The sequence below is a fragment of the Chlorocebus sabaeus genome, chromosome 3 (genome assembly GCF_047675955.1).
Source record: "Chlorocebus sabaeus isolate Y175 chromosome 3, mChlSab1.0.hap1, whole genome shotgun sequence".
Taxonomy (NCBI): Eukaryota; Metazoa; Chordata; class Mammalia; order Primates; family Cercopithecidae; genus Chlorocebus; species Chlorocebus sabaeus.
Genome location: NC_132906.1, coordinates 87,308,130 through 87,332,179, shown reverse-complemented (window position 1 = coordinate 87,332,179; position 24,050 = coordinate 87,308,130).

Here is a 24,050-nt window from a genome sequence, read left to right as displayed (position 1 = left end):
AAATAATGCAGTATGAATGGTTAAGAAAGCTTCCTAGGTTTTGAAATTCTATATTAAAAGACAAGTAATCTTCAATGAAAATAACATGCAGAAGTAAATACTGGGTAAAGCTGAATAATTAACAAATATTCCAGAGGGCCAGTAGTCTATGTTGGTCAGAATGAAACTTTCACAGAGAGGAGAGTGAAAGTGAAGCTGATAAAGTAATGAAATAATTGATTTCGGCGTCTCTAAAGTAAGACTGAGGAATGTGAGTGTTGTAGGCCGTGAGGAGCCTCTGAAATCCTGAGAATGGATTCAACATAAGCAAAATCGTATTTTGGAAGCAGCCAGCTGGCATGCGTGGGTGGGTGGAGAGAAGTCACTGGTGAGCAGGTCGTTGCAGGTGTTGGTCTTGGATACTGGTTTAGTGTGCTGGCAGGGGGGTTGCTGTGAGAGAATTCTGGAAGCCTGAATGAGCAGTTCTTAGCAACTACATGAAGGGATGAAGACATGTAAAAGAAAGTCAACTGTGACTCCAAGATTTCCCCGAATGCTTTTGTCTTATTCCAAGGCTATTTTGAATATATCGAGGGTATATATTCTGAATATATCCTTGATATATTCAAGATTCCTCCTGAATAAGTGACACAGACCTGATGTCATTCGGTATTCGAGGTAAGATAACAATGTAACTGAATTCTCCTATAAAAAGCAAAAATATGTTTTAATTATTTTACAAGTACTCAACACATTAAGGAAGTTATCTAGAGTGTTCTGGAGACTCAAGTCACAGCTGTTGTTGATTTTATTAATTAGGTTTACATGAACCAACATAGAACTACACTGCTTTATATGTATAATAGGTCCTATTTTTGAAATGGCTGATACAGCTTTTGTAAGTGGTTTTTAAATTGAGAGAACTTGACATCTAGCTTTTAATATTTAAAGGAATGAACTAGGATAGCTATTCAGGTCATTTGAATATTTTGTGCAAATTCTCATGCTCATTATGTCATGTCTACACTCTTGCTGTTTCATATAACTCAATCCTCGTTTTGAATATCATGATTTAAATACTTATAAAATATTACCAAAGAAACCTTGAGGCTCTAAGTAATACAATAATTAGTGTCTCCCAATAGCCCAGTAGACTACATAAATAATTTTCTCCCACTATTTCCTCCCAAGATTTTGAAACCTCAATCCAAGTTTTAAAAACTGACCTATGCTAGGTACTAGAGATCTCTATCAGAGACGCTAAGAGATTGTAAACTGCATCTAGAAAACATTAAACCAATGTTCTAAATGGTTTGAGAGTCTTACTTTTATTCTGGGTCAGCCATCTTTAGATTCTTTTGTGAATGTGTCTTTTACCTGTACTTCTACTCTCCAAATAATTCCCTATAACCGTTATTTTTTAATCTTTCATACTTTTATTCTACATCTAAAACCTTGACAGGATTTGCTAATTTATTTTAAAATTCTCATTTGTAATATTTATCACAATAAATTAGTTTTGAATAACTCTATCTTGATGTTTTTAAATACAGGTTTCTAACATGAGACTGAAATCTAAACTATTATCGTCATCCAAAATAATCTGAAAAATAAAATACAATATATACACACATACAATATAGTTACAGTGAATGAGATCTAGTATTTGATAGCAGAACAGGTGACTGCAGTCAACAGTAATATATTGTACATTTTAATATAACTGAAAGAGTATAATTGGATTATTTGTAACACAAAGAAAAAATAAATGTTTGTGATAATGGATATATGTCCCCACACAAAGTGCAGTGCCTATGCCTGTTATCCCAGCATTTTCGGAGGCCGAGGACGGTGGATCACTTGAGGCCGGGAGCTCGAGACCAGCCTGGCCAACATGGTGAAACCCGTCTATACTAAAAATACAAAAATTAGCAGGGTGTGGTGGCGGGCGCCTGTAATCCCAGCTACTCGGGAGGCTGAGGCAAGAGAATCACTTGAACCCAGCAGGTGGAGGTTGCAGTAAGCAGATATTGTGCCACTGCACTCCAGTCTGGAGACAGAGTGGGACTCTATCTTAACAATATATGTATATAAACATGTATATACATATATATTATACACACATATAAATATATATATGTATGTATTTATACATATAAATATATTTATACACACACTGAGGGTCATTGTGTAACAATAAGTCTCCAAACTGAATAATTTTAGCTACCTTGTCATATAAAGCCTCTAACATCACAGATTTAAAATTTCCTCCTGGGAAGTATTAATTAAGGAAATCCCAACTTCTTTTACAAATTAAAATCCATGTTCTCCATAAATTAATATCATAAAACATTTCTTATTCATGTCAAGCGGTCAGATGTCTTTGGGGAGTTGAGAATTACCTGATATCTCTGTTCTTTTATATCAAGTCCATAAGGACATCCCATTGCATTACTTAGTATGTGTTTCTGTATGCCTCTTTAGTGTAAAATTTAAAAGAAGGGGGAAGTTTAAGTAATATCAGGATTAATGAAATAATTTTCAAGTAAAATATATTTCCGTGGGGCTGCCAGTGACTCATCACAACTGGTGCGTATTTCTCACTCCCGTGAAAAGTTCTCCATTGGTCCACTGGCTGAGATCTTTGTGTCTTTTTCCCTTTAGGATCCCAGTGGAAGGAGTCCCCCCTTTGTGACACTGAAGTTTCCCTAGAAAAAAAATAGGAGTCACATGATGGTTCTTAAAGTAATAGACATCCTTTCTGCTCACATTTCCTTGGCAAATGCAAGTCACATGATCAAGCCTGATGTCATCAGGGTGGGAGGTGTGATCTTCCTATAGGACAGGGTAGCAAATACTTTCAATCCATCATAAAACCTGGATGAAATAGTAAGATATCTATTAAATCTATGTTTCTTAAACACACATGACTCTGTCTATACAAGGGCTCCTTTGTGCATTATTTGTAATGTTAATACATAAAAACATGAAGGAAAATGTGTCTCATTTTCATGATCAAATTCTACCTGCTGTCTTTTCCCTATTATCAAAATGCTGGTAGTCTTCTAATGATTTTTTTTTATTTATTTATTTTTAGTTATTGAATAATGATAATGGTGTCTCTTTCAGATCTACAACTTTCTGAGTTTTAAAGTCATGGAGGAAAACTTATAATGAAATAAAATATAATTTTATCTAAAAATAAATAAATTTGAGGATAAATCCCAACATGTTGTTCTTAACATGTAATGATTTTATTGATTTTGGTGTCTTAGGAGTTTTAGGAGCACAGAAATACATCATACCTGTGTTTACTTTATTAAATAGTCATTTGTTAGAACTTTCCAGACAGCATTTTTGGAGATGGTAACCTGAGATCATGGTGTCATGGTGTCCTTGCTAATCACTCTTAATAGGATATTTAAACCCCCTTTCCAGAAAGAAAACAAGGAGCTTCCAACTTCCCACGTACCCCATCACAAATCATCCTTCCCCTGGACTGTTGCAACACATTTACCCCGTCCAACACCTCTACCCCGTCCTCCAAGGCCGTTGTGTTAATAGTGTAACCACTTCTCTCATTCTTCTGCAGTTTTTCCCTGTTCCTGTTAAGTGTGGTGTATTAGTCCTTTCTCATACTGCTGTAAATAAATACCCAAGACTGGATAATTCATAAAGAAAGGAGGTTTAATTGGCTTACGTTTCTTCAGCCTGTACGGGAAGTACGGTTGGGGTGGCCTCAGGAAATTTACCATGGCAGAAGGTGAAGGGAAAGCAGACACGTCTTACATAGTGGGAACAGGAAGGGTGCGTGAGGTGCCACACACATTTAAACAACTAGGTCTCCTGAGAACTCTATCATAATACAGCACTAGCGGGCAGGTGCTAAACCATTAGAAACCACCTCCATGATCCAATCACCTCCCACCAGGCCTCATCTCCAACACTGAGGATTACAGTTCAGCATGAGATTTGGGTAGGGATACAGAGCCAAACCATATCAGATGTCAATGTTGTTCTTGCCCTGAAAACAAGAACAAGGCCTAGCATGGTGGCTCACACCTGTAATCCCAGCACTTTAGGAGGCCAAGGCGGGTGAATCACGAGGTCAGGGGTTCAAGACCAGCCTGAGCAACATGGTGAAACGCCATCTCTACTAAAAATACAAAATTAGCCAGGCATGGTGGCACACACCGGTAATACCAGGTCCTCAGGAGGCTGAGGCAGGAGAATCACTTGAACCTGGGAAGTAGAGATTGCAGTGAGCTGAGGTCACATCACTACATTACAGCCTAGGCAGCAGAGTGAGACTCCATCTAAAAAAAAAAATAAAATAAATAAAATAAAATAAAATAAAAAGAGCAGAACCTTCCTTTGATGCTCTATATTCATACGTGTTTTCGGCTCGTGGACCATGTGGACTCTGTCATAATTACTCAACAATGTGATTGCAATGAAAACAACTATGACAATATAAAAATGAGTGAGCATAAATTTTTTCAATAAAACTTTATTCACAGAAACAGATGACCCAGTGGTGGCCCTTAGATTGCTGACTTCTCCACTATAGTCTTTCTGTTAACCTACCCCTTTCTGTTTCTTCAGACAATCTTCTTAGAAAAAGTTTCTATTTCTCATGGTTTCCAGGTTCTTACCTCTGTTTTCGTGCTTGAAAACTCTGTAATTTGACCTTTATGCCCAAAGTTTTCTGACAGCTTGGGACAAGAGTGGCTTTCTGACTGAGTCAGAAGCATTATCTGTGACATTATCTTGGGAGTACGATTCCGTTTGGCTCTCCTCAGTTTAGACTTCTTACCCTGCTGATGCTCTCCTGTGTTCTGTGAAACTATCTGCCCTTGGTTCTCCTCCAGTATGTAATGTTTCTTCTCAGTGTCTTTATCTTTAAGAATGCCTTTAACTATAGGAGATTCAAAAACTCAATAATAACCAAAATAAACAAGAATTTTTTTTCAGATTTCAAACCTGACATCTGGAGTTAAGGAGTTCAAGGTTGGTGCAGGCCTTTGGCAATGTCATCAGAGATCTAGGCATTTTCCTATTTCTGCTCTGTCTTCCATATCATTTTGCCTTTTGTCCTCGTGTTTGTTACTATATGGTAACTTCAGGGTTGAAATGCCATGGACAATCCCCATGTATCTAAGAAAAAAAAAAAGAAAAGGACAAAATTAGTTCGTTTTATAAATTCTTTATTTAATGTATCAGAAAGGAAAAATCTCCCTAAGACCCTGGCAGCCATATCTCCTTAGGTATCGTTGGCCTGAATTACGCCAGACCTGAACTTTGTCAGTTCAGTGCATGAGAGAAGCTGGGAAGGTTCATATTTCTAACCAGGTGCACTGCCTGCTTCTCCAAATTTGGTTTTCATTAGGAAGAAAGATGAGTTAATGGATATTGGCTAAACAATTAGAATGTCTCCCATAGTGACCTGTGCAGGATATTTCTCCTCCAATGACTCGGTGTCAGTGTTCTAGGAATTTATCTTTCCACTTCTTTTTCTGTTAAACTGCAGGCATTTCCTGCGCAATCTCATTCACTATCTTAGCATGACACATTAGGCGCTGATGCCCAAATTTTTCTGGTTCAGATTTTAGTATCCTATATCCGTCTCCTAGGGGATTTCACCTTCTGGTTTTCCCACGTGTATTTCAAATAAAAGATAGTCTAAAGTAATGCTGTTTCTTTAACCGGCTAGTTCTCATACATCTCTACCTTGATTGTAACTATAATAATAATCAAGAAACTGAAACTCAGCTTCTCCTCTCACTCCTTCAACTGCTGTACTCCAAAAACTGCCAAGTGCCATTTATAAAGTTTCTTAACATCCCTTGAGGCTATTAACATATTTCAATACCCACTGTCATTCTCATGACTAGTGTCTTGGTTAAAACCTGTATTATTTCTCCCTCTGTCTACTGAAGATTACATTCTCACCTGGTTATTCTGCTTCCCATTAACACTGCTATCAGAACAATCTCTCTAAAATAGAAACCATTTTTCTAGGTTAAAGTCCTTCAATGGCTTGTCATAATTAACATCTGGTAACTCATACAGTCCCTAAACAATCTTATTTGTCCAACGGTATTGCTGAGGACTTCTAAATCTTTCACTCAGTTCAGACTCACTCTTACAGCTTTTTTTGGTTTACAAAGGATATTTACTTGATATCTACAGACATCTCATGCTTCAAAACTGAAATCATTACCTGCAAATACCCTCCATATCTATACTTTGTCCTTCATGTTCCCTTCTTTAGAAGATGTTTTGTTAACAACTCCATTCCTCCTAGAAGTTTTGTAGCAGTCATCCCTGATCCCCTCTGCTTCACCACTAACCAGCCTCCTTTCTTCCAATCAGCCACAACATCCTATTGCTTCAATTCTCTTAATGCCTCTCAAATATACTCACTCGGCTCTACCGTGGTAATTACAGCCTTACTTCAGGCTCCTGTAATCACTTACCTAAAATATGACCAGATTCTTTTAACCTTTTCCTTCTGTTCATTTAAAAAAATTATTCTAGAAGTTTTATTTTCTACAATGGAACTAAGATTATATTATTCACTTCTTTGAATAATTCAGTGTCTTTCTATTACCCTCCAAATGAAGTCTAAACCTATTACTGTAGTTTAGAAAGCTTTTCCAGAGCTGGCCACATCTATCACAGATAATGTTGCAGGCAGCTTGTATCTGTGACTCTGTCATCACCTCCCTCTTTGTACTTATCACACTGAGGATGCTGGGAACTACCATGGCTTCCCCTGTTACTATTATCCTGGTCCTCACTGTAACTGTAATTGGCAGATTACATGTCCGAATCCTCCACTCTTTCATCACATTATGGGCTTTCTGATCTCAACCATGATGTTCTTCCTATGCCTGGCTCTGTGTTTGGCAAATGGTAAGGGTCAGTCTGTGCCCTTCCATGCATGGATGAGTCATTGGGATGTCGCCTTTGCTCCTATCTCTCATCCCATCATCCCCCATCGCTGCACTTAACTCACTTGCATTTTCTCTTCCCTAAACAGCAGATTCAGTTTGGGTTTTGAGGTGTTCTATCAATGTATGCTAGCAGAGAATGCTAGCTTCTTCCCACAGTAAGAAAACAAGAAGAAATATCTTACCTTCTCCTCAGATGTAAACTATGAGCTTGGATTTCCTTCCTGTATAAGTTCTATCAGCTTCAATGCATGCATAGGTATCTCCAAAAAATTAAATAAAACTGCTAAAGGTCCTTAAATGCTACTTATCACTGCATTTACCATGTTCCTAGTGCTAAACAACTATTTATAATCAGTTTTAAAAAATAGTTTTGTTCTCTCCATTCACATTTTGGAGCTTCCTCCAGCTCCCCAAACTTTTTCATTTTGTATTTCATCCTGGCAATCCACGTAAACACCCTTTAATGTGATTAGTGGTATGCGTGTCTCTAAAGGCAACAGATACCCTTTCAGTCCCCAATTTATCAGAAGACCCATTGATATTTAACTTTCTGGACCATTCCAGATTTTATAAAATGTGACCATCATTTGACTTCAGTAACTACAATTGCATCATTTTGCTCTTGTTGCTTTACCTCTGCTTCAGATTGAGCTCTACCCTAAAATGTTGCTCCTTCACAAATCCATATTTAACTGACTGAATATGCAACATTTTCACTTAGTGATCCCAAGATACATCTCAAACTTAACATCCCCCAAACAAAATATCATAATTCTTGCCTTTACAAATGAAAATCTGTCACTACAAGTTACTTTTCAGTTTTAGAAAATCATAAGAAATTGAATTTTAGAATATGCATTCTCTTGTGTCAGGCTTTGAAGGACACAATGTTTTGTGTTCTAGTGCAATATTTTTACGATTTGTCCACGTTGCATCAGATTTGACCTTTTTTATTGCATAGTCATAATTTTTATATAGCTATACCGACTGAATACAGTTATATAAAATTCATCTATAATTATTTTGTGGACTTACGTTTATATTTTTCTTAGGGAAATGTTTAACAGTGGGGTTTTCTGGTCATGTGGTATGCATAAATTGAACTACAAAATGCAGAACTTTCTCCAAGCAACTATTGTTAGGGTCTGAGATTTTAACCTACTTGTAAGCTAACATGTTAGTTTATTAATGCCTTATGGATGCAAGCAGAAGACACAAAACTTCTGAGTCAGAGAAACAGGAGTTTATAATCCACAGTAGAGCGATTATCATGAGCATCATGTTTGACTTGGCTTTTCTTATCACCCACATCCCACAGGGATGACACAGAGGGCCCAGATGGATGACTGAAGATTACAGGAGAGGAACAGTGATCTTGGGGAACTCTTCATTTTAAGGAGCTGGTGAGTAAGCCTAAACTTTGTCTTGGATAAAAACATTTCCTCATCCCTCAAAGTGGGCTCATTGCAATCACAACCCTGAGAAATGGCCCAGGTTAAAAAATAATAAAAAGTGGGAGGTTTTGATACTAGATACTTTTCTAGATATTTTGAAGTATCTTAGAAAATGTGTGGTGTTAGGAGAGACCCATGGAGGACTATTTCACAACAGCTGAGTAATTTTACATTCCCATTAGCAAAGAAAGGAAAATTATTTAATTTCGATAATTCTAGTAGGTGTATATTAACTTGAATTTCCTTGAAGAATAATGATACTGAATATTTTTCCTTTTCTTGCTTATTGAGCATTCATATGTCTCTTTTTGCAATGTGTATGTTCAAGAATTTTTTTTATTGGGTTACATCTTATTTTTCAGTTTTAAGGGTTCTTTGCATATTATTAATATACATTTTTTCAGATATGTGCATTGCAAATATTTTTCTCTCACTCTGTGGCTTACATTTTCATGGTCTTAGAGGAACCTTCTGAAGAATAAAATTTTATCTTGGTGAAATGTAATTTTTTTATTTTTTAACACTTGGTTTTTTTGTATTCTAAGACATGTTTCCCTACCCCTACAAGTCTAAAATTTTTATCTTATGCTTTCTTTTGCAAGTTTTATAGTATTAATTTTGCTTTACATTGTCTGTTTAATTTTGAGTTGTTTTTGTGTATGGTGTGAGGTGGTATTCAGGTTTACTTTTTCCAGGTGAAATACACTTGTTCTACCAACATTTATTTAAAAGGCTGTGCTATTCCTGTTCATTTGTGATTGAATTATGTTTGTCCTTTCTCTCACTGAATTATGATATTTCTCAAAAATCAAATAATAATATTTACATGTTTCCAGTTTTGGGCTCTCTATAATGTTCTTTCTTTATGCCAATATCACACCGTATTGAGTGCTGAACATTTAAATTAAGTACTCTAGCTGGAAGTATTTGATGGGTTCCAATCCATTACACTTATTATTACTATTATAATTACAATAATTACTATTAATGGTTGTTTATAGCAGGTAGGCTAGTCCTGTAGCAGCCATTTTGCCATAACTAACAGTGTGATATTCTGCGTACTTACAATTTGATATTTTTCTTCCTTGAGTAAATTGAAGATTTCCAGAAATTCCTTACTATTTCTCCCATTGAAATAGGGAAGCAAATTCACCTCATCTTGAATATGGGCTCATTTTATTGACTCCTTGTTCAACAGAAGGTGGGACAAAAAAGGAAAAAAAAAATTATGTTCTTGGACTTCCAAGACTAGGTCATACAAATCCTTGAAGTTTCTTTCCAGCTCTCTTGGAACACTATCTCAGTGAGACCCGAGATGCCATGTATGTCTAACAACTACCCCACTATTGTACTGGGGAAGACACATGGAGGTGTTCTGATGGACAGCTCCTGCCTAGCTCAGAATTCCACATCCCCTGCCAAAATGCTATGAAAGTGAGAATAGTCCTCTTGGATCTTCCAGACCATTTCTTCTGCCTGCTAAGTGTCAGTGTGACTTCTAGAAATGCCATGTTGAAAGTAAGGAAAACTCCACGGGTAAACACACTTCTGCTAATAAGTGGGATACCAGAACTGCTGTTAGCAGCTGTCAGGTGAAAGTGGTTCTCATGTGTCAGATTCTAGTGGAAGTTTTTAATGTCTCTTTTCCTTAAGGGCTTAGTATGTTTCTCTACTGCTCCCAGCAGAGGTTCTCAGCTTACTCCAAAGAACACTGATTTTGATATCGTGCCGATCAGGGTTTGAATTCACACACTTCCATTTACAATCTGTATAACATTAAATCCTGTTCTAACGTTTCTGTCATTCAGCTTTGTCGTCTCTCTACACAGAAAAGTACTCACCCATGGTCATCCCACCTCTGCTGCCTAAACACTATATTAATGTTACGTGGCTTCCCCAAAGATAGTATGACCTTCCTCAGGATGCATTGTGAAAATTCAATGTGACCATCTATGTAAAAAATTTGATGTTAGGCACAGAGGATTTGATTGATAAATGTTAGGTTTATTCACATGAGGACTTGATGAAAAAAAGGTAAAAGCATGTATCTATCACAAAAAAGGGTCAAATAAATGCCAGTTTCCTTCATTCTTTTCCTTTTAGGGCACTTCAAAAATATGGAAAACTAGTTACTGCACAGCCTCAAGAAGCTCAAGTTACTAATACAAATGATCCTAATTATGGCTTGAGTTGTAGTTGTTTTACAAAATGTAAAAATTATTGAGATAATAATTAGTTATTTCCTAAACAATTTTACTTGTAGAGATTTTAAATTCTGTCATAAAAACACCCATAAGTCTCTCAACTGCAAAGAATTTAGCATCACCTTGTTTTTTTCCAAATTTGAAAAAAGCAATAATCTGACTACAGAATAAACCATGGGCGGTATAGTACAAAAAATGCTATTATATTTTTAAATGTTGTGCAGTCCATTGATCAGACAGGCAGAGGTGGGGAGGACAAAGCCGAACACTGAACACACATTTTGCTACAAAGAACCTTGTCTAAACAGTTTCATTTAGAAATGCACATTTATTTGACTGTATTTGCAAATCATCATTTTTTTTCTCTAAAAATAATACGGAGTGTGGAAATGCTTTCCTATGCAGGAAGGTTTTTTATTTATTTTGCTGAGTTTCAGGAAATGAAGCTTAGCTGCTACCTCGCATAGAAACACCAAACTATAGAATGCACAAAATTAGCACAGAGTCTGCCATGTATAGCAATTTCGATACTGCTACCTACACTTCACATTTACTGCATCTATCCAATTACACCCATGTTGTGAATGCACAGCACTTAGAGCAGGCTGGCAGTTCATAAGAGTGCAACGGATGTCACACAGTCTGCATATCAGTCAATCTGCTTCCTGACACGCTTTAAGAAAGCCTGTTCCTTACATTTTGACATGTTTTTGCAATGGCTGGTACTGGTTGTTCCTTTCCATGTTTAGTGCTTCCTTCAGGGTCTATTGTAAGGCAGGCCTGGTGGTGACAAAATCTCTAAGCCTTTGCTTATCTGTAAAGGATTTTATTTCTCCTTCACTTATGAAACTTAGTTTGGCTGGATATGAAATTCTGGGTTGAAAATTCTTTTCTTTGAGACTGTTGAATATTGGCCCCCACTCTCTTCTGGCTTATAGAGTTTCTGCCGAGAGATCTGCTGTTAGTCTGATGGGCTTCCCTTTGTGGGTAACCCGACCTTTCTCTCTAGCTGCCCTTAACAGTTTTTCCTTCATTTCAACTTTAGTGAATCTGACAATTATGTGTCTTGTAGTTGCTCTTCTCGAGGAGTATCTTTGTGGCGTTCTCTGTATTTCCTGAATTTGAATGTTGGCCTGCCTTACTAGGTTGGGGAAGTTCTCCTGGATGATATCCTGAAGAGTGTTTTCCAACTTGGTTCCATTTTCGCCCTCACTTTCAGGCACCCCAATCAGATGTAGATTTGGTCTTTTCACATAATCCCATACTTCATCGATGCTAGGAAGAAACTGCATCAACTAACGAGCAAGATAACTGGTTAATATCATAATGACAGGATCAAGTTCACACATAACAATATTAACCTTAAATGTAAATGGACTAAATGGTCCAATTAAAAGACACAAACTGTCAAACTGAATAAAGAGTCAAAACCCATCAGTTTGCTGTATTCAGGAGACCCATCTCACATGCAGAAACACACATAGGCTCAAAATAAAGGGATGGAAGAAGATCTACCAAGCAAATGGAGAACAAAAAAAAGCAGGGGTTGCGATCCTAGTCTCTAATAAAACAGACTTTAAACCATCAAAGATCAAAAGAGACAAAGAAGGCCATTATATAATAGTAAAGAGATCAATTCAACAGGAAGAGCTAACTATCCTAAATATATATGCACTCAATACAGGAGCACTCAGATTCATAAAGCAAATCCTTAGAGACTTACAAAGAGACTTAGACTCACATACCATAATAATGGGAGACTTCACACCCCACTGTCAACATTAGACAGATCAACGGGACAGAAAGTTAACAAGGATATCCAGGAATTGAACTCATCCCTGCACGAAGCAGACCTAATAGACATCTACAGAACTCTCCACCCCAAATCAACAGAATATACATTCTTCTCAGCACTACATCACACTTATTCCAAAATTGACCACGTAATTGGAAGTCAAGTACTCCTCAGCAAATGTACAAGAACAGAAATTATAACAAACTGTCTCTCAGACCACAGTGCAATCAAACTAGAACTCAGGACTAAGAAACTCAATCAAAACCGCTTAACTACATGGAAACTGAACAACCTGCTCCCGATTGACTACTGGGTACATAATGAAATGAAAGCAGAAATAAAGATGTTCTTTGAAACCACTGAGAACAAAGATACAACATACCAGAATCTCTGGGACACATTTAAAGCAGTGTGTAGAGGGAAATTTATAGCACTAAATGCCCACAAGAGAAAGCTGGAAAGATCTAAAATTGACACTCTAAACTCACAATTAAAAGAACTAGAGAAGCAAGAGCAAACACATTCAAAAGCTAGCAGAAGGCAAGAAATAACTAAGATCAGAGCAGAACTGAAGGACATAGAGACACAAAAAACCCTCCAAAAAATCAATGAATCCAGGAGCTGGTTTTTTGAAAAGATCAACAAAATTGATAGACCGCTAGCAAAACTAATAAAGAAGAAAAGAGAGAAGAATCAAATACATGCAATAAAAAATGATAAAAGGGATATCACCACCGACCCCACAGAAATACAAACTACCATCAGAGAATAGTATAAACACCTCTACGCAAATAAACTAGAAAATCTAGAAGAAATGGATAATTTTGTGGACACTTACACTCTCCCAAGACTAAACCAGGAAGAAGTTGAATCCCTGAATAGACCAATAGCAGTCTCTGAAATTGAGGCAATAATTAATGGCCTACCAACCAAAAAAAGTCCAGGACCAGACGGATTCACAGCTGAATTCTACCAAAGGTACAAGGAGGAGCTGGTACCATTCCTTCTGAAACTATTCCAGTCAATAGAAAAAGAGGGAATCCTCCCTAACTCATTTTATGAGGCCAACATCATCCTGATACCAAAGCCTGGCAGAGACACAACAAAAAAAGAGAATTTTAGACCAACATCCCTGATGAACATTGATGCAAAAATCTTCAATAAAATACTGGCAAACCGAATCTAGCAGCACATCACAAAGCTTATCCACCATGATCAAGTGGGCTTCATCCCTGGGATGCAAGGCTGGTTCAACATATGCAAATCAATAAACGTAATCCATCATATAAACAGAACCAAAGACAAAAACCACATGATTATTGCAATAGATGCAGAAAAGGCTTTTGACAAAATTCAACAGCCCTTCATGCTAAAAACTCTCAATAAACTAGGTATTGATGGAACGTATCTCAAAATCATAAGAGCTATTTATGACAAACCCACAGCCAATATCATACTGAATGGGCAAAAACTGGAAGCATTCCCTTTGAAAACTGGCACAAGACAGGGATGCCCTCTCTCACCACTCCTATTCAACATAGCATTGGAAGTTCTGGCTAGAGAGGCAATCAGGCAAGAGAAAGAAATCAAGGGTATTCAGTTAGGAAAAGAAGAAGTCAAATTGTCCCTGTTTGCAGATGACATGATTGTATATTTAGAAAACCCCATCATCTCAGCCCAAAATCTCCTTAAGCTGATAAGCAACTTCAGCAAAGTCTCAGGATACAAAATCAATGTGCAAAAATCACAAGCATTCTTATACACCAGTAACAAACAAAACAGAGAGCCAAATCATGAATGAACTTCCATTCACAATTGCTTCAAAGAGAATAAAATACCTAGGAATCCAACTTACAAGGGATGTAAAGGACCTCTTCAAGGAGAACTACAAACCACTGCTCAGTGAAATAAAAGAGGACACAAACAAATGGAAGAACATACCATGCTCATGGATAGGAAGAATCAATATCGTCAAAATGGCCATACTGCCCAAGGTGATTTATAGATCCATGCCATCCCCATCAAGCTACCAATGACTTTCTTCACAGAATTGGAAAAAACTGCTTTAAAGTTCATATGGAACCAAAAAAAGAAGCTGCATTGCCAAGACAATCCTAAGTCAAAAGAACAAAGCTGGAGGCATCACACTGCCTGACTTCAAACTATACTACAAGGCTACAGTAACCAAAACAGCATAGTACTGGTACCAAAACAGAGGTATAGACCAATGGAATAGAACAGAGTCCTCAGAAATAATACCACATATCTACAGCCATCTGATCTTTGACAAACCTGACATAAATCAAGAAATGGGGAAAGGATTCCCTATTTAATAAATGGTGCTGGGAAAACTGGCTAGCCATAAGTAGAAAGCTGAAACGATCCTTTCCTTACTCCTTATACGAAAATTAATTCAAGATGCATTAGAGACTTAAATGTTAGACCTAATACCATAAAAACCCTAGAAGAAAACCTAGGTAATACCATTCAGGACATAGGCATGGGCAAGGACTTCATGTCTAAAACACCAAAAGCAAGGGCAACAAAAGCCAAAATTGACAAATGGGATCTACTTAAACTAAAGAGCTTCTGCACAGCAAAAGAAACTACCATCAGAGTGAACAGACAACCTACAGAATGGGAGAAAATTTTTGCAATCTACTCATCTGACAAAGGGCTAATATCCAGAACCTACAAAGAACTCAAATTTACAAGAAAAAAACAACCCTACAAAAAGTGCTCAAGGGATATGAACAGACACTTCTCAAAAGAAGACATTTATACAGCCAACAGACACATGAAAAAATTCTCGTCATCACTGGCCATCAGAGAAATGCAAATCAAAACCACAATGAGATACCATCTCACACCAGTTAGAATGGCAATCATTAAAAAGTCAGGAAACAACAGGTGCTGGAGAGGATGTGGAGAAATAGGAACACTTTTACACTGTTGGCGGGATTGTAAACTAGTTCAACCATTATGGAAAACAGTATGGCGATTCCTCAAGGATCTAGAACTAGAAGTACCATATGACCCAGCCATCCCATTACTGGGTATATACCCAAGGATTATAAATCATGCTGCTACAAAGACCATGCACACGTACGTTCATTGCAGCACTATTCACAATAGCAAAGACTTGGAACCAACCCAAATGTCCATCAATGACACACTGGATTAAGAAAACATGGTACCTATACACCATGGAATACTATGCAGCCATAAAAAAGGGTGAGTTCATGTCCTTTGTAGGGACACAGATGCAGCTGGAAACCATCATTCTCAGCAAACTATCACAAGAACAGAAAGCCAAACACCGCATGTTCTCACTCATAGGTGGAAACAGAACAATGAGATCACTTGGACACAGGAAGGGGAACATCACACACAGGGGCCCGTTGTGGGGTGGGGGAGGGTGGGGATAGCTTTAGGGGATATACGTAATGTAAATTACGAGTTAATGGGTGCAGCATACCAACACGGCACAGGTATACATATGTAACAAGCCTGCACATTGTGCATATGTACCCTAGAACTTAAAGTATATACGAAGAAAGATTTCAATTTCCTCCATAAGGTAAGTGGAAATGGGATTTGCTGTCCTCCTGAATGTGTAGGAGTGGAGGTGGAGAATGGGATATCCAAAAGCAGAGGAGCTCATGGAGAACAGGAACTGTGAGGACTGGAAGAGAAAGCATGCTAGGGGTAGGATTGCAGAATAGAGCTCAAACTTCTAGGTCAATGGTGAGGGTTCAACAGGACTTTTGACACTGGGCATTTGCAGTGACTCTATGTCTCAATATTGTCTGTATAGTGAACATGCTTTGAATGTGTGAGGGTAGAATAAATGCATTTTTATAAAGATTTTTGATGAAAGCATTAGTAAATAGCTTCAGTAGACAACCCTGTTTACTTCTTTGTATTACAAAGATATTCCAAGGGTTTCTAGCCTTCATCCTCAGTTACTTTCTTAATAGTTACCATGAATATATGTAAGGCCATCCATAATTTCACACTGATACTTATCATCTCAAGGCAAGCCTTGTTAGACAGGCATAAGCTCATAGCAAATTACCTGATCCAGATAAGCCTTTTTTTGGTTGTTTCTCCAATTACACTCATCAACCACAAATTGAGATTAATTACATAGATTACCTGGCCTATAAACATTTAGCTCCCATCAATGGTATGAATGACCGTTTTAATGGAATTTCCCAAGTGCAATAACAGAGTACTGTCATTCCTTGAGTGTGGATAGCCAATATTTTGTAAAGCTATAAATATGGGAACCTGTAAAGAATAGATTCTGTATGTGGAGTCCATACCAAATCTGTTTAAAATGCCTATGTTAAATGTAATTAGTATATTCTAATTTATAATCTACCACATAAACTCATTAAAAGAAAACCACAAGCATCTCGCCATTAAAAAAAAAACGGTTAAATTGATGGAAATCTGGTACTTATTTGTTAGGAATTATGCAGTGTGCTTCATTATTATACACAGATTCTTCTCACTATAGTACCGTTTCTGCATGTGTCACTCATACAGGATGCTTACAGAACATTTTTAAAGCAGTACATAAATACATGAATTATTTCCAAACATGAGTTAAATTGCAAGTCACAATTTAGTTAAGTAGATTAGGGAATAGAAATAAGTGATTTATTTTAATAACCAAAATAAGCTTAAAGCAGGTGAAAGGCATAGAGCAGACAAAGGCTAAATTTTGTGGAGCATTTGCATATTTGCAAGATTTCATTAAATTTTCTCAACACGATTTTCCTCTTCTAGTAATATGGGAAACTTGGTATTCTACCTGGTCTTTCTACTAGTTAAAAACACCAAAAAAGTCTTGGGAAATGTGTTTTACAAATGACTTAATGCACCAGAAAGAAAGTAGGAATTCTCATTTGAAAACTAAATAGAGAAATAAACCTTGAGAGGAAAGGAGAATTCTGAAACAGATTTGACTTTGAGGATATTACCCAAAAATGTTGACTTGCAAATTGGTTTGCGCAGACTCTCAGAGTGCAGGAAGCAAGAGGACATCTGGGTCCCTAAAAAATTGGGAGTCGATCATAAGTACTCTTGATGAGCTGGAATGATGAGAAAGCTACACTCTTAGCATAGCTGTGAACCGAAACTAAAGACAACTCATTTCTCCAGCTGATACAAGGTAAATTGTTGATAAACTTGACCCTGAATGGAAGGTAAACACGTAAATACACAGAGATACAAACATACACACAAACCTCCCACCAACCCTTTAAGAAGAAATAAAGGAAAAAGCTAGGCCTCCCTCAAATGTACACGTATGCCTGATAGATACAGATATAGACATGGATATATATCACAACAAACCCAGAGTTTATTTTATAGGCAATTTACCTATGGCAAAAAGAATACAAATGATTTTGGAGAATTTCAGCTTCATTACTAAACTCATCTCTAGGAAATGTTACTAGATAAATGAGCACTCACCAGCAGATTTCACTAAAGAATCAGGAAACAAAGAACCATGAGGGAGAACCTGCAAACACAAGAGGCATCAGAAAGAACGCTGTTTAGTAAGAATCCATAGGAATGTAATCACACATGGAATATAAAATCTATATTTAATATCTTTAAAGAAATATCTTTAGCAGAAAGTAGAGTGATGTTTGTTCTGTATTGCTCTGAAAGAAAATAACTGCCAGCCTCCAACACTATTGCCTGTAAAATTGACAAGAGAGGAGAAACCCAAAGATTTTGTACAAGTCGATCCTGATTAAATTAAACTCAAGATGGGAATAGAGAAACATGAACTTAGAGAGGACTAAAATGGAAGTGAGGAGTTGGGAGCAAAAATCTGTTAACATGGGTAAATAAAAATCAAAATAAAACAAAAATAATCATTTATCTTGGGATAAAATAAAACTAAACAAGATAGACTAAATTATATCGATACAATATAGCCTGGGGAAAATGTGAAGATAAATTTCCTAAATTCCCTGTATTGTTTAGGGAGAATTATCAGTTTTTAAATTATTTTTAAACTTAGGTAAGTTAACTATAATAAAAAATTCCTTGGGTAACCAAGTAGTTTTTAAAGAACTGAATGTAATGAAAATACAACATAAAATTCCCAAAAAAGTAATAACAAATTAAATGAGAAAAATAATCAACCATCTGAATCTATAAGTAAGAAAATCATATAAAGGTGGGATAAATAGAAATAAAAACTAATATTCTAAAAATAAGTTTAGTATTTGAATAATTAGAATAAGTATAAATTAAATAAATATCCAGGTAAGAAAACATAGATATACAGCATTCATGATCTTAGAAGGAAACAAACAGCACACTTAACTAGGACAATCTGGTTACAGTATGATAGAGAAATTATTTTTAAAAATATACATATACCCTGTTTTATAATGATAAGAAGAAAATTCTCAGGGGAGGGAATACAAAATACATATAGTCACATGCACCGCCAATGAAAGTGTAAACTGTATAACCTTTCTGAAAAACAGTACACCCCAAGAACCTGAAAAATGTAATACCCTTAGTTCCTAAGAAGAGTGACAGTAAGAAAATATGTATACATAGACATGCTTATTATTCCATGATTTAGAATTAGCATAAATGTAGCAAATACTTAAGTTTCCAAAAACAGGAAAATAGTATTTAAAGAATTCATTAATAGCATGGGGCAATACTCATTTCATAACGTGTATAAATCAAAAATAAAATTCAAAGAACTGAAACTGATAAAATAGACTCCCCTTGGCCAAGAGTATCTCAAGGAAACCCAAAAAACTAGTTCAGACCACAATAGGAAGGGGGTTAAACATGCATCCTTTTACTCCTCCCTTTGGAGTTCAGGAATACGACTGACCAGCATTAGTATTAAAATAGAGATCATAAGACTGACAACACAGACTTTTTGTAAAAAGAAGATACAAAATTCTAACCTGAGTCTGGTATAGCATCACATGACAGACAGGAGCAGGCTTTGAAGGAAATCAAGGTATACATAATATACCAAATATATTTCTTTGATATATTTTGAAATGACCCTGCAAAGTTGTTTTTTTGTAGAGGAAATTTGCATCCTGTAAATAATCTCCTTCCCTTACTAGATAGTTTCTAGTGTCTGACATCTTTTAAGGTATGATAGGAAATATTTATGATCTATTCTCTCTGAAGCCTGTTACCTGGAGACTTCATCTGCATAACAAGAACCTTGGTTTCCACAGTCCCCCTTATCTTAACTCAATTATTTCTTTCTTTTCTTTTCTTTTTTGAATTTCAGGCCAAGTTTATTTTTATTTTTTTTAATCTTTTTTTTTTAATTTCAATAGATTTTTGGGGAACAGGTACTGTTTGGTTACATGAATAAGTTCTTTAGAGGTGATTTCTGAGATTTTGGTGCACCCATCACCAGAACAGTATACACTGTCCCCAATGTGTAGTCTTTTATCCCTCGCTACCCCCTATTCTTTCCCCCAAGTCCCCAAAGTCCAATGTATCATTCTTAGGCTTTTGCATCCTCATAGCTTAGCTCTTACACGAGTGAGAACATATGATGTTTGTTTGGTTTTCTATTACTGAATTACTTCACTTAGAATAATAGTCTCAAATTCTATCCAAGTTGTTGGAAATGCCATTATTTCATTACGTTGTATGGCTGAGTAATATATATATGTGTGTTTGTGTGTGTGTATATATATGTGCCACATTTTCTTTATCCACTTGTTCATTGATGGGCATTCGGGCTGGTTCCATATTTTTGCAATTGTGAATTGTGCTGCTAGAAGCATGCATGTGCAAGTATCTTTTTCGTATAATGACGTATTTTCCTCTAGGTAGATACCTAGTAGTGGGATTGCTGGATCAAATGGTAGTTCTACTTTTAGTTCTGTAAGGAATCTCCACACTGTTTTCCATAATGGTAGTACAAGTTTACATTCCCACCAACACTGTTCCCTTTTCACTGCATCCATGCCAACATCTATTATGTTTCAATTTTTTGGTTTGGCCATTCTTGCAGGAGTGAGGTGGTATCACCTTGAGGTTTTGATTTGTATTTCCCTGGTAATTAGATGTTGAGCATGTTTCCATATGCTTGTCGGCCATTTGTATATTTTCTGTAGAGAATTGGCTATATCTAAATATATACACATATATTTATATATAATATTAATATACTCCATAATTACAGAATACAGGTTTCTTTTACAAATCCATAGGAAACCTATAAAACTGACAGATATAAAATGTGTTTCCATGGTATTTAAAAGATTTATGTTATGCAGATAACTGTCTCTGAAAGCAAAAACGTTAATTTGAAAATAAATGACCAAAGGACAACTAGTTTACAGATGAATGAATGCCCTCGTACAAAACTCTTGGGTCAAAGAAAAACGCAAAATAGATATTAGACAATATTTTTAAAAAACAGATAATGAAAATATATATTAAGCCTAGTAACTTACAGTCAGACAGAAGTGGATTTAATGCAGCTATTAGAAAAGAAAATGACTAAAATAATAAGTTTGGCATGTATTGAAGAAGTTATAACAATACAATGAAGAAAACCCAAAGACAGAAGTAAATCTTATCTTGAACTGTAGTTCCCATAATCCCGACAACGAGCTGGAGGGACCCGGTGGGAGATAATCGAATCATGGGGGCAATTACCTCCATGCTGTTCTCATGATAGTGAGTGGAGTTCTCATGGGATCTGATGGTTTCACAGCCTTTGCTCTGCACTTCTCCTTGCTGCTGCCTTGTGAAGAAGGACATTTTTGTTTCCACCTCCTCCATGATTGTAAGTTTACTGAGGCTTCGTCAGTCATGCCGAACTGTGAGTCAATTAAACCTTAGCCTCAGCTATGCCTTTGTTAGCAGCGCCGCATGAGAATGCACTAATACATCTCGTATCTCCCTAAAATGTATAAAACCAAGCTGTCCCCTGACCACCTTGGGCACATATTATCAGGACCTCCTGAGACTGTCATGGGTACATCCTTAACCTTGGCAAAATAAACTTTCTAAATTGATTGAGACCTGTCTCAGATACTTTGTGGTTTACAAATTACCCTTTGTTCTAGACCAGTCACAAGAGTGACCATACAAAATGGCAGTGTGCCACTTACTCAGCGAGAAAGGCTCCTTAGCTTTTCCTCCCACTGGTAATGAAAGTCAGTATTCTTACCTTGACCTGTCAGGCCCTGGACTTAACAAAAACCAGCATGTTTTGACCTAAAATTACCTCTGAATGGTCTTTGTGTGTAAGATGGAAGAGACATGGAGTGGTGCCAGCATCTGAGATGAGGCTGGAAATGAAAACTAGGGGTGCTTTCTAAAATAAGGGGTGCCTTGAAAGTCATGTTGAACTTTGTCTTCCTGGAGTAGGAAGAGGGTGAAAATATTTTAATTAGGGAAGTGATGTGATTGAATTTGCTTTTAAAGTTCTTTTTGGTTAAATGTAACAGAGAAGGAATTTGATACAGTGGGTAATAATGGAGAGGAAACCATTTTAGGAATATTAAAATAACCTTGGCTTGAATTAAGGTAGAGATGGAGAAATGTGTAAAGACTGAAGAGGCTGTTGGGAGTTAGAAAAGACAAGTGGACGGATTAGTATTGGGATAAGAAAGGGAGAAAGGAGTCATTGATGACGCCATGTTTCAGAAGGTTTAGGTGATGAGGTGAAGGCTGATGCCATTCATTGAGACAAGATAGAGAGATAAGCATGCTTTGAAAGATAGATAAGCATGCTTGGATGCAGTGGTTCTCATGTGAAATGTCCGACGAAACATAAAAGTGAAGGGAGGAGACAAATATAATAAAAAATATATATTCTTGATTTCAAAACTAAAATATAAATATTTGGGAGACTTCCGTATGTATTTGGATGCTATTCTCATGCTTCTGTTTCTGGAAAAAATAATACAAAACAAAAATTATTTCACGAGTTCTCAATTTTTGTCCTTCTGTTTTTATCAGATAAATGCAAATAACTTTCATATCTTTCTTCTCTTGCAGTTTCCCATGTCTTCCAAATTTATTTCACATCATTATCTTACTTTTCCTCAAGGTCATTTTTCCCTTGACTACAACAATGCAGATTTCAATTCTGCCACTGAATTCCTAGACATATTCGTCATCCCCATTTTCATCTCCCACCACCCCGCCGTTTTCTTCATGTTAACTTGTTTTCCTGACTCACAGAAATCACCTTTTCCTGCATACATTTTTAGGATGTCAAACTTTATTCTAATGATTTCTCCTAGTTGCCCCCAAAATTATATTCTATGGTGTGTTTTTAAAGTTGAATTTTTAAGATGATATTTCATATCTATATTTCCAAAATCTTTTCTTCTGTGAATGTTATTGTCAGCTGTCAGGGTGTGAGATAGTTCTTGATAGTACATTCTTTCCATGCTGTTGCCTGAATCGGTTTAAAATAAAGTCATTACTAGGCTGTAAACTTGCTCTGCAAAATTGAGCAGCATATATTTAACCACTCATACTTCTTAGCTTTCCAACACTTTGAGTCAATGGAGTATACAAACACCTGTAATTTACAGTGAGCACAGCTCCCAGGCTTGCTCTCTGTCTCTCCCACTTTTTTTTTTTTTTTTTTTTTTTTTTGCCTCAGCCTGTGGGACTTTATTTATGGGATTTGCACCTTCACCTTCTGCATGCAGTGTGCCTTACATTTTTATTGTGATTTTGGTAGAGGTGATGATTTGCTGGTTGTAGAAGAATGGACAGCAATATAGGATTACACAAGTATTGCTAAGAAATTCCAACAAGCTACTTGGAGTTTATGTCTGATTGTTAGTTTTGGATGGTGCAACCTTAATTTCTGAACCAGCAGGTGAAAGATGAGAGAAGAATAAGAGATTTTTCTATACATCTTTAGGCAGACAGGCTTGTTGGCTTCCTAATATTTCAGTGGGATACTGGGATGGGGTGGAGGCAACATATTGTTTAAATAAGTAGATAGTTTTTAAAAAAAATATAATGAATTTTGTCTCTAAGATATATTTTTACTAGAATGATACTATGTAGGAATACGTGTAAATCCCTGGACTTTGATCTCAAGCAAAACATTTTCCCTATCATCCCTCCCTCTTAAGTGCATGAGTTTGGTAAAGTACTACAGAAATTTGTTCTCTCACAGTTCTGGAGACTCGAACTCTGGAGTCAATGTGTTGGCGTGGTGTCTTCTGTGCTCCTGCCTTAGCTTTAGGGCATTGGTGGCAACCCTTGACTTGTAGATGCATTACTTCAATCTCTGTACTCCACAAGGTGTTGTCCACTGTGTCTGTGTCCAGTGTCTTCGTCCAGTGTCTGCTTTTTCTTCTAATAAGGACATCAGCTATATGAACTCACCCTAATTAAGTATGATCTCATTATAACTTGATTGCATCTGCAAATACCTCATTTTCAAATAAGGTCATATTCCTAGGGTTAGGACTTCAACGTTTTTTGGTTTTTGTTTTTTGTTTTTGGTGGAGGGAGAAAGAAGTGGGCACAATTCAATTCATAACACCAACTAAATATAAATGCCACTGTGGTAAGATCAGCTTGACCATGTCGTTTTTTAAACGGTGGTTTTCTTTGTTTCTATTGTGGTTTTTGCTCATCTTATCAG